The 11,216-nt window shown below is 41.3% G+C and overlaps 1 pseudogene; it reads left to right on the top strand.

Annotated features, from left to right (window-relative positions):
• The first annotated feature begins 243 nt into the window (after nucleotides 1-243).
• LOC119658114 overlaps nucleotides 244-11,216 on the top strand; it is a 51,328-nt pseudogene continuing 40,355 nt past the window's right edge.

Genomic DNA, 11,216 nt, shown 5'->3' with positions numbered 1-11,216 from the left:
AGTATCATTTCAACAAGTTGGCTGTATTGAAACTTTAATAAAGTTCAAAGGAAATAAACAGATTTTACGTTCAGAATATTTGAATTCGTGATGTAATTGTTGAATAAATCGATAAACTGAGTGGTAAGAGAACGGGTGCAACACGTGGTTTAGTTTCTGAAATCTGAAGTGTTTTACAAGCAAATGGAGTACAATGGAAGGTGCTAAGTCTCAAAAACACTTAATATATTTATCTATATATTTTGTTTAAACTATCTGTGAACATATGGGGGTCAGTTTCGTATAGATTTTACTTGATCTAATTTAGGGTAACCTTAACCCAAAACTTTTGACTATAAATTATTAATCCTGAAACTTGACTGCCGAGACAATATCCTAGATTGAGTCTTTATGGTCAAGAGGCCTTAATTAAGTTTCATTATTTTAATGCATCTAATCAAGGATTCATTCGAGGAGGGTGTATTACGCCTACATCATAACTGATGCAGATGATAAAGGCAACAGCCTTTTCCGCGTTTCCTAGGCAATCCGCGACTCAAACATTTGCTAATGAACTTTCCAGTAACGTGAGCGGGAAATCTATTGGATTGTTCTTGGCGCATTACGATGGACACCATAAAAGCTTATCGTTAACATTTAAATGCAATGTTTAATATTTCCCTGGCCTGAGTCATTCTTCAGGACAGCTCCTCTGACAGATATGCGGAAAATGTTGCTAGACTGACATGAAGTTTCATCGTATTTGAAATCAATCGATTAATTCTAACGTGTTCGTGTTTTACGGCTGCTAATTTACAATCTCGAAAGATAAGTGCTAATAAAACGTTTCAGTTTCTGATAAAGTTGATTAGTATTCTGTTATCTAACGTTGGTACGTATGTATCGCAATCACCTATATTTGCTGAAGTTACCGAAACATGTCCTCAGTTTTCAATTAACATCCCTCCGCGGCTATTAATTGAGTGCTTCGATATGGTCTGTTTCCGTAGGTAGTGTCAACTATCGGTCTTTAAAGACACGTAGTGGTTTATCTAAGCGGTATAATAGTGGTCCTGTGTTCCTCTGATGATTTTAGAAGTGTACCCTTGTTCCAATCCTTTTGTTAACCTATTGTTAGTGAAAACCAAGAAAAATCGTTCCGGCCCAGAATAACTATGTGCATTTCATATGTATTTTCCGGAATAATCGATTACATCAGAATTTACTGAATTGATAATTAAGTTTTTGCAACTATAGTGGTAGTGGATAATGTTTTGTTGGATAACGTCCCAAGTACCCGGAATACTTTCTACTTAAGTACATATGTGAACGTATCTGAATGTACTCATGAGTGCAGATGTTCTGAATTGGTCAGAAAAATTTAAGTAGATAAATATTTACTTGATTTCCGATTGCTCCTTTGTTGGTGGGGGTATTGAACAAGTTTATTTGCAATAAACTTAATTTATTATAGTGATTTGCATCATTTTCAAGTAAACCATATTAAGATAAGGGTATCTTGGAATTTTTTGGACGCTTATCTGATTCTGTGATATGATAAAATTCAAAAATTATAGCTCCTTTTGCAAATTATGAAAAATAAGTTTGGCATTTGATTGACGGCATAAATATCCGTAACAAAAGAAAAATGCAACTATTTAAATGAAATAGAAAGAAATTAAATGCAGGGTGAAATATGTTGCAGTCGTCAGTTGAGAATTCTGTGACCAAGTTCAAATTGTAATTTAAAACATCGCAGTAATTCGAATAACCGAAACAGTTTCAACGAGATGATAGTTAGAATTAGATTGAAAACATCAAATCATGCCATGCAATGCATACTTGTTAATAGTTTACAATCTTGATCAAAACTTTCTGTAATTACCATTGTGTCAGGTTGCTATTGACCTAGTTTTGTTGTTAAGGTTGCGTGCGACGGTCTTCATTGAAGTGTTCTAACACGCTTCAAGGTTTGGATCCAATTGAATTGTTGCGCCAGCGAATATTATTATTATTTTAAGGTTGTGTGAAAGATCAAATGTTACTAGAATTGGTTTGCTGTCTGACTGCCTATCACGTGCACTTTTTTCGAACACGGAACACCGACTGATCACATACCCTCTTTCAATAAGCGGTTTCAATCAAGAACGAGAGTACATTATTGACACCCCTGTTAAAAATGGGTATAATTCCCAGACCATTGAGAAATTGATTGGAAGGAAAGTTAGGCAACACAATAGGCATGCCTATACAACGCTATTTTCGCAGCAGAAGGAGGCAACCACCAGACGAATAAGTATCCCATACTCCTACCTATTCAACAACATCAAGAATTGGGCAAAAAAGTACCAACTGGAAATCGTAAGCTAATGGTCTATTAATTTTAAAACCTTTCATACCTGAAGCGCCCAGCTTCCCGTTTCCCGGCTTGTTTTTTTTCCTTTTTCAGCTTTTGTCCTGTTCAGAAGTAGGGTAGGCTCGTCTTGATTGATTCGCTAGTTTTTGATACAGAATATCAAGGCGTCGTTGCTTCGGCCCCCCTTTTGCTTGTTGCTCATCGAATTCGATGTTCAAACCAATTTTCATCAATCATTCCCTTTGTTTCAGCGGGATGACCATCGTGGTGTATAAGGTCTCATCTGGCTGACTTGTTTGTAAACTTCTGCGATTGGTGTTGTTGTTCCTTATACTTTTTGAGTCCATAGATCTGTTGGCTCCTTCAGGTTTTTTTTTCAGCATGTGAAGTCGCTTCTCCGCTTGAAGAAGTTCGTGATAGTCTCTGCATGTCCCCGCGTTCTTTGAGAGCGCAACATTACTCGGTATGAAAAATTCTTTTGTTCCGTTGCTAGCTTATTGTCGAACCACTCGTTTCGAGTTTTTTAGGGAATTCCTTATCATTATATCGTCTGAATACGCGCTCCGTCTCTACTGGGCTATTAAAAATCTCCAAATATGATGACATCATACCTGGGACTTGGCTTTGAGGGTTCGTTCTATTGCCTTGTAAAAGGTATCCTTTTTCGACTCTAGGTGTCTTCTCTGCAGGGGCGTGTTAATGAAACTTATATTTCGAAGTTTGCCTCGCAAGCGCGTAGGGCATAGCCTTTCACTTATGTTTTCAAAGCCAATAACAGCAGGTTGCATGCTTTAGCTGACTGAAAAATCTACTGCGAGGATAAGGTTTGTTGGTGTAGTGTTTCATCTGCAGGAAAGCGGACCATGTCCAGGGCATCTACTGTAATGCTGTTACATCATCCTTATATTGGGACAGTGTGTTGACTAGTTATTGAGCAGCATTCGATCTGTACAGGAAGCGCATATTTCAAATCGCAAGTTAATTTTCGTTGCCGGATTCGTTGTCAAATCCATTAAGTCGGAGGCTCCTTTTTGTGGCTTCGTAACTTCAGTTTTCCGTTTTTCCCATATTGGAACGGTGGTGCTTTCTTGCCAGTCAGATGGTGTTCTATTGTCTTCAATATACCAATACCTCACTGAGCCGCAGTTTTCGGTCCCTGCTCTTCGCTTTCCAGAGCTCAGATGCGATGTTCTCAGGTGTTGTTGCTTTCCGCGATTTCACTTATTTTATTCCTTCCTCAACTTCAGTGACGTCGATAAGTGAAATTACTCCAAACGTCGTCTGTGCCTTTGGAAGTGTAAGATGAACAATTTTTTCTGTTGAAATCTGCTCGAAATATTCTCGCCATCTATCCGTCGCGGCTCGTCGGTCGTTAAGCAAAGTATCGTTCTTGTCATTGACACAACAGAAGTGTTCGATATCCTGTGTGTATTGTTGATGGCTTTTGGCAACTCGGTCCAGATTTTCTTACCATCCTGAGTGTGCAGTTTATCATAAGGATCCATGTATGGATCGCTCGTGTAACAGCGGTCGTTTTCTTTGCTTCCCGAATAACATTTTCGTAAATTTGCCAATTGGCCCTCGTTTTATCGTCGAGAAATTTATTATAGACCGTTTTTTATCTAGGTTGATGAACACTTACCTTGCTTGGTGACCCCGAGGGTTTCCTACGCCGCTTTGCGGATCGCGTAAATGAGATAATTTCTTCTTATTTCGCACGAAATCGGTGGTCTCATAGAGAACGGCTTTGCAGTCAGTGACGTTGATAAAATGCTTGCATCTTATCAGGATATAGTCGGTTTGGCATTTTACTGTTCCCTCTATAAAAAGTATGAAGCTGAGACAATCGTTTGATGAACCATGTATTCACAAGTATAAGGTCATGAGTGTCCCCAAAATGGATTATACGCTCACCAACCTGTTTACCTTTCTACCCGGACGACCATCAAAGTGACCTGCAATAACGAACTATTCATCATCAGGCATCTCACAGGTTTTTGTAAAGTTACCAGAAGGCATCATGTGGTGAGTGTTCGGTGAAGAAGTGAATACATGAACGATGAACTGATATAATGGTGAGCTTCATCAGCAGGTCATTAATTCGTTCGATTTCTTTAATGACACCATGAAAACCCTCAGAGATGACAATGCCAACTCCGCATTGAGTGGGTGACCTGCTAACATAGAGAAGTTAATAGCCATTTTTACTGCATTCACGTTCTCAGGGAGGGTACCAATATTAAGCGTCTCAGACACGTATTTATTTGACTCGGACTAATTTACCCATGTCTTCAGGCTGTCGATGCGTGCATGCCTATTTCTCGACGCACAAGCATTTCTACGAGGCTTAGGATCTCTCAGCACGATAGTTTTATTTTTAAAAATGACTCGTCACCAAGAGAGATCAAGTATAACGGAATAACTCTAACTATACTTTATTTATCTCTTTCCATTATCTCAGCATTTTATTTTTGTTTTACTTAGGATAGAGCGAAGTACGTTGCCTTAAGCCCTTTTCCTTCTTCTGGGCCTGGGATCAGCTTGCTATATAAATAATATGGCGGAGTTAAGAGGAGGTGCTTAAATTTGTGTCCAGATAACTGAGTGGTTAGAGCACAAGGCTGTCGTACGGAAGCTCGCGGTTGAAATGTCACTGGTGGCAGTGGTATTTGTATCGTAATTTGACGTCGGATACCAGCCGACTCAGCTGTGAATGAGTACCTGAGTCACATCAGGGTAATATCTCGGGCGAGCGCAATGGTGACCACATTACTTTAGTGTGCCGTTACGGTCTTGAATGAAGTGCTCTGATTTAATATAGATTGTTGCGCCAACGATTATTATTAGTACTAAATGTGTTTCCCCCAATATATCGTATCAGATATCAATGGCATGTCTTAATTAATTTTTCCACAAGCAATAAGGGCAATTACCCAACCTAAAAGCCTGGAAAGAATACGATGTTGTAAGATCAACAGCATTCCACTCACCCATCTATTCAAATAAACTTAAAAATAGCATATTACTAAATTATTTAAATTGATTAACTCAACCCCACTTCTCCCGCAAAGATTTTCTCACAAATAAATTAGCACATGAATGAGTTTCATGCGTGAATTTTTCTTCGCTCCCCGATTAATGTACCAAAATACGAGTACCAGCTCTCCAAACATCGCCACAGATGAATAATTCTTGGAGGTATCACTTGGGAGCATGTATTATGACTCGCTGGACGATAGTGCCACCGCTAGTCGTTTTCCCTTGCTGGTCAAGAATAAAAGAGAATTATGAAATGAACTGAAAACCCGACTATGGCCGCTCCTTCATGGCACTGTGGCATAATTGTTCCAGAAAATGGGGTACTAAGGTTTGCAGAGACTGAACCTTGCCTGTCAGCAACTTCTTTACCTTTTCTAACCACGAATAGTGGAAGAAAAACAGCTGCAGATGTGAACGCAATTAGTCTCATACCGTTCTGTGGAAACTGATCCATTCTGAACGTGAACCTGGGAAGCTCTCAGCCGACAGCAGCGGAGTGTGCTTTGATACAAGACGAAGTTCCATGAGAATGAGGCGACAGAAAGGAAATCGGATGCAAGGAAACGAAATTTTTGGCGGAGAATGATTGCTTCAACTTGGCAACCTTATAACTGGTAACCCCGGTGAGACCTATACTGGACGTTGTAGATTCTTCAGTTGGCAACGATTTTACATTAGATTGTATTTATGTTCACTAACTAAAGTGATGGGTCAAACTAACTTGCAGCATACCTTTTCCGTTCTAACTGGTGGCAAGACTGACAAAGTTGCAGGACTCTATTAGAAGATTCAATGGGGTGGAACTATTCTGGTCACTGTGGTGTAAGGAAATAAAATCTCCAATGTTTAGCAAAAAAAGTTCAACCTCCTCCTTTGTGCCCGGACGGAGCCAACACTTGGAGCACAATATCTCTAATAGGCAGTACCCACACTAAAATGCCCCGACTTGCGATGTGTGGCAGAAGCTTATCTGTACACAACAGATACGCTAAACAAGGACAAGGCATAATCTTCGTCAAATCGTATTGGTGAGAGAAAGATCGGTTTTGCTATTCTGATACTACTGACGTGCTCACGCATAAAGCAAAAAGTAGTTTCACATATTCACTTATACATAGGCAAAACTTGCCGATTTCAACAACACATTGGCAAGCGCGGGCGGTATGTTAAACACAGCTGATCGCATTTTCGTTATATCTCGCTCATGCCAAGGGCGAAACAATTTGAAATCGTGCATACCCATTCTGATTTCATTTTTGGGGGGCAAGAGGGAGTATGGTAGCTGTCTGGTATCTACCTGTGACTTGGAGTGTCAGTAGCATTGACTAAGGCTGCTGTCAGAAATTGGGAACAAACTCCTCATAATGACATGTGAGAACCTAACAAACATAAACACGGATTGTTGGTATTCTTACTGTTCATAATTTACTAGCTGTGAATATGTTCAGAATAGTAATTCGACAAGATTATAGTGGACATCTGCATCCTGTAATGAGAAAGTGGAATCGACGGATCTGTCTATGGGCGCATTAGACATCAGATTTCTGGTACTGATGTCTTCTGTAACGAGTAACATCACATCCACTAATGAAAATCCTGCGATACATAAACGAATCTGGGATATTTCGCTGGGTCGATTATGGTGGACCCTAGGAGCTGAGTGCTCAGAGGCTATGGTCAATCCGCCACCTCATACACACTCCGGTCCAATCGTCCAATGAACTCTTAAAGTTACGTAACACACTATTCGCAACTGGTCCCAAAATAGTCATTACATTTACTTAAAACACTGGTGGCTTGTATTATATCAGGGCGAGTTGTGACTGATAAATACACGACCACTCCCACGAGGTGGCTTTTCTTGACTTACCGCAGTCCAAGTGTCTGCCTTCGACATCTTCGTTCCTGAGTCCAGTGGCGGAAGTAGACGCGAATTAGGTAAGGGATACTTCCGATAGAGGGGCGAAGGATGCTTTTTATGAGAAATTAGAAGGAACTCAAAAGAGAGAGGTCGCGATTCAAATCTCACTCTCAGAGGGATTTGTTATCGGCACTGGATATAGAATACCAATCGACTCAGCTGTGAATGAATACCTGAGTAACATTAGGGTAATAATCTTGGTCGAGCGCAATGCTAACCTCATTGCCTCCTACAGTGTACTGTATCGTTGCGGTCTTGAATGAAGTGCTCTAACATATTTCAAGGCCCTATCTAATATGGATTGTTGCGCCAACGATCATTATTATCATGGTTGCAGGCCAACGGTTTTTTAATACAAAGATGGCATCCTAGGAAAATGGTTTAGACAAAGTTCAACACATCTCTTGGTAACAAAGTGGATCTTCCTAGACGACCAAGGATTACCTTGTCATGTTAACGCCCACCATATATGCTGGGAAGTTCCAACATCAACGCGAGAGGATCAAGACTACTGGAGTATCTAGTAGGAGCCGAAATTGTAGATCGTCAACTTGGGTAATGACCCTACTTTCTTCAACGTGGTCAGGCAAGAGGTCATTGATAATCGCGGCCGCATCCCCTTACGTTGCGACTCTTGCAGAAGAGTGGAGAGTATCAAACGATATCATGCTCTCGGATCACAGGCGCATTGATTTCGTAATGGGCAGGATCCACCTTCATCGACTCCCATTTCGGAAACCACGGTAGACAGATTTTGCGACGTATAAAACAGAACTGAGCGCCCTAATTACGATTCCTGGAAGGCGCATCAAATCCAATGCTGGAATTGAAAAAACAACCCAGATGATTACAACCAGCATGAGAGAAGTTTTCGAAGAGAGTTGCTCGTTGATGATGTCAAAGAAAGGTGAAACAGCATGGTGGAACTTGGATTTGGCATAACAGAGGAGAACGACAAGGGTGCACTTCAACCGAGCTTTTATGTCTGGTTCAGCCGCTTGCTGGATTCGGTGCAAAGAGACTCAAAAAGCATAAGGTCGGCCAAACGATCATCATGGAGACGCTTTTAAGAAGAAACCAACTCTTTTGAGGCAACCTTAAAGCTAAAGCGGATCCTTGTCAAAGAACGTAGCCTGCGGTTGGGTTATCTATATTTTATTGAGCGGGAGGTATACAAAAACGAAGTCGAAACGGCAAATCATTTGCTTGAAGTGCACTTCCCAGGCAGCATCCAAAATCTCATCTCGGGATCAACGGGCATATACAGCCCTCAATCGAAAGATTGAATTCTGACGTACAAAGTAGTTTCACTGGAAAGAGTGAAATGGGCCTACACCTGCACAGACGTAAGAAGCTTCCGATCGATCAGTCTAACTTTCTTTCAGCTAAAAGGACTGGAAAGACTAGTAGATCGATTCATAAGGGATGCATATATCTCTTAGTGGCCACTTTACTGTAGCCAACACGTCAACTAGAAAGGAAATTCCACGAAGACAGCACTCCATGAGTTAACGGAAAAAATTGAGAAGGCAATGTCCGATAAAGAATACGCCTTAGTCGCATTTATGGGCATTGAAGGCGCCTTCAATCATGCGTCATTCGCGGCGATTTGTATCGCGATAAGTCAGCATGGAATCGATTCACTGTTAATCAGTTGGATCCTTCACATGTTAGAGTGGAGAAAGATTCACATGTTGGTCGGATGGAAGTCTATCGAGGCAGGGTGTCTTAGGGGTTGCCCATAGGGTTTCTAGAGGGCACAAAGCTCTTCGCACAAGCATTTGCGGACAATCTAGCCTTAATAATGATCGGCAAGTTTGCGGGCACAGTATTTGACCACCTGAATGCAACACTGCATGTAATCCACAGTTGGTGCCTCCATAATGGACTCACGGTGAACGCTACGAAGACTGGACTAGTTATGTTCACTAGGAACGTCAGGTGGAGCAGCTACATGCTACCCACCTTGGCAGGTGCGGAAGTCCAGCTGGTACACACAATCAAATATTTAGGAGTACATCTCGACACCAAGTTAACGTGGAAGCATCATATCCAGGAACAATACAAAAAATCCTGCATCGTCTGGTGGGCGGTACTGAACTTTGCTAACAGCAGAAAGCTGCTGGCGCAGATTCAGAGGCTAAATATTACTGGAGTAATGAGTGAAATGCCGACCGTGGCCCTCGAAGATATTCAAAATTTATCTCCAATCCATTTGGAGGTGAAACGGAAAGCAGTTAACGATACATGGGAAGGCGGTCAGGAATGATTCAAGAGGGGCTACATAGTGATTCAAGGGGGGCTACATAGATGATGATCGACAATGCCGCTGAGCGGCTGGAGAGATCGACGCTTTATATAGTGTTTCCCCCATGAGTAACCATGCTGCAAATATATCATTAATAATTCTACGATTTTTTACAAATCCGTCTTGTCTAGTAGCATTTTGAACGATATCGCGAATGCAGTTGGCAAAATGTACTCAAAAATCTTGATGATATGGAATAAGAAGCGCTGTTGATTTCTCTGATTTCGTAAGTTTGGTTGCTTTTTGAACCTGTGTAGGACTGCCAAAAATGAAGACAACGCTTTAGGGAAGTAATGGATTAGAACATTTCTCTATTCGTTCATTGAAATCTGCTCTCAAGTATTCCTGCCATCCATCGTTTTGACTAGTTGGCCAGTAAGCAATGTATTATTTTGTCATTAACAGAGCGGAAGTGCTCCATACCTCGTGTGCGCTGGTTTTGGCTTGTAACAAGTCGATTCAAATCTTTCCCGCCGTCCCATGTGTTTAATTTATCGTAAAAAGCTTGGTAGTGGGCTGTTCGGGTAAAATACATCGCTTTCTCTGCTTGACGGTTGGTATTCTTATAAATTTGCCAGTTGGCCAGCATAACTTATGGTAGAGGCATCTCTTTTCTGGCATCTTCATTTGGAGTACTTTGGTAGGTTTATCGTGTACCGGACTTTATGACTCCGGACATTACACAGGCCGCTTTGTGGATCATATTTTTGGTTTAAGTAAATATTTCCTTGGTTTCCAGACTTGTTTTTGCTTACGACTTTTATTGCATTTTACTGCCTTCTGGAGAACATTTCTGCACAATTATGTGCCGAAGTCTTTTATCGCGAATGAATATCACGTTTCGGACTTTCAGTTGAAATACCCGCTGACAAGGGAGAAGAAGATTTAATTTTCTCTTTTTGAAGAATTAGGTAAACCCCATGAGTTTAAAAAACACGCAATAACAGCATATCATCTCGAGTTCAATGGGATACTGGAACGTTGGCAGAGTACACTTAAGGTTGCTATGTATTATGATCCATAACAATCCCTCATGGAAACAGTCCCATTTTTGTGTTGCATTTATTGAAGTATGCGTTGTCCAAACCTTAATCCCCTGAATCAAAAAATAATGCTGCTGATCGCGCTTTCACTTCATAAAGGGGAAAGTGTGACGCATTCGTGTCCACGCTTAATCCTTTATGTAATCCAATAATGGCTTATGGGAATCTAAAACAAATGCGAAAAGTGATATTAGCTCTGGACTATTTTCCAGGTGCTCAGAGGTGGCGGTGAAGAAGACAGGGCGGTAACCCTGTCGGCTGAACCAAAACCAAGTGACCGAGGAGATCCTCCACAGTGGTGGCACCGGGAGACGCTGTACTCACTTTAGCTTGCCGGCTGTGATGCAGTAGGCGAGTGCTCCAAAGGCCTAATGAGGGCGATCAGACCCGTGTCTCATTTGAAGTGGCAAATTGGTCACGAAACCTCACCAGGAGTATACTGATACCATGGGAACCGAGATAGCCCCTGAACACTCATACTTCGGGTGAACTCCCATTGTATGTGAGTACAGCTCGGTTGTTTGCGGTTGGCCCCCTAATGGGGGTTTCATCGGGGTTGTTGGTTATGCT

Source organism: Hermetia illucens, chromosome 5 (genome assembly GCF_905115235.1).
Source record: "Hermetia illucens chromosome 5, iHerIll2.2.curated.20191125, whole genome shotgun sequence".
Lineage (NCBI taxonomy): Eukaryota > Metazoa > Arthropoda > Insecta > Diptera > Stratiomyidae > Hermetia > Hermetia illucens.
This window is presented reverse-complemented; position numbering and strand designations above follow the sequence as displayed.